General features: G+C 43.9%; 1 non-coding gene across 1 annotated transcript; it reads right to left on the bottom strand.

The window, feature by feature from the left end:
* Positions 1–325: 325 nt before the first annotated feature.
* On the bottom strand, positions 326–400 carry Trnat-ugu (transfer RNA threonine (anticodon UGU)). Its single transcript has one exon. It is a non-coding gene; the product is annotated as a tRNA-Thr (tRNA).
* Between the last annotated feature and the right edge of the window lie 518 nt (positions 401–918).

Below are 918 nucleotides of genomic sequence, written 5' to 3'. Positions count from 1 at the left end.
TGGATTGCGGTGAAACCTTATAGCGATTATGTTGCGACTCGTTAAATTTGTTTGTTCAGCATTTCGAGCTCCTCAGTGGTAATGGTAACACTCGATTAGTTGGTTACTCGATCAGCAAATTGTTGCTTGTTAAAGGATGTTGACATCGGTTTCTAACTTCATAAATGAAACACTTTTAACTATATATGACGGTAGTATCTGTTCCCGAAAGAACAGTTACCGTCGATGACCATGCAGCTTTGCTCGAAATGAAATGATAATTAAATAGACACCCTAGCTGCAAGCAGGCGTTGATACACTTCATTGGGGACATGTTGAAAATGTGTGCCCCGACCGGGACTCGAACCCGGGATCTCCTGCTTACATGGCAGACGCTCTATCCATCTGAGCCACCGCGGGCACAGAGGATAGTGCGTCTGCAGGGACTTATCCCTTGCACGCTCCCCGTGAGATCCACATTCCCAACATGTCCACAACACTACATTCGTAGTGCGCCTAATAGATGTTTGCCCATCATACTCCCGGGTTCGAGTCCCGGTCGGGGCACACATTTTCAACATGTCCCCAATGAAGTGTATCAACGCCTGCTTGCAGCTAGGGTGTCTACTTAATTATCATTTCATTTTGAAACACTTTTTCTTTATGGAGACATGCATTTTATAACGGCAGTTGTAAATAGAATTGACTGTGAATCACTTAACAGTACCTATGTCACGTCTTCACTCTTATTGCAAGCAAAGGCATCAGCGTCGCCTGGAAGTTTAACTATCGGAATTCTCAAGTGACACTATTTGAAAAGTCGAACTTGCATTATCACCGAGTATGGACCACTTTACTTCAGCTTCCACTAAAGCTGCCTCATTTAAAGTTGGTGCAGTTTGGAGTAATGTTCCGATGTGGACTTTATTTGGACCAGAT

This window comes from Schistocerca nitens, chromosome 4, assembly GCF_023898315.1.
Source record: "Schistocerca nitens isolate TAMUIC-IGC-003100 chromosome 4, iqSchNite1.1, whole genome shotgun sequence".
In the NCBI taxonomy this organism is placed as follows: domain Eukaryota; kingdom Metazoa; phylum Arthropoda; class Insecta; order Orthoptera; family Acrididae; genus Schistocerca; species Schistocerca nitens.
Note: the sequence above shows the minus strand (reverse complement) of the source record. Positions and strands in the feature narration are given on the sequence as shown.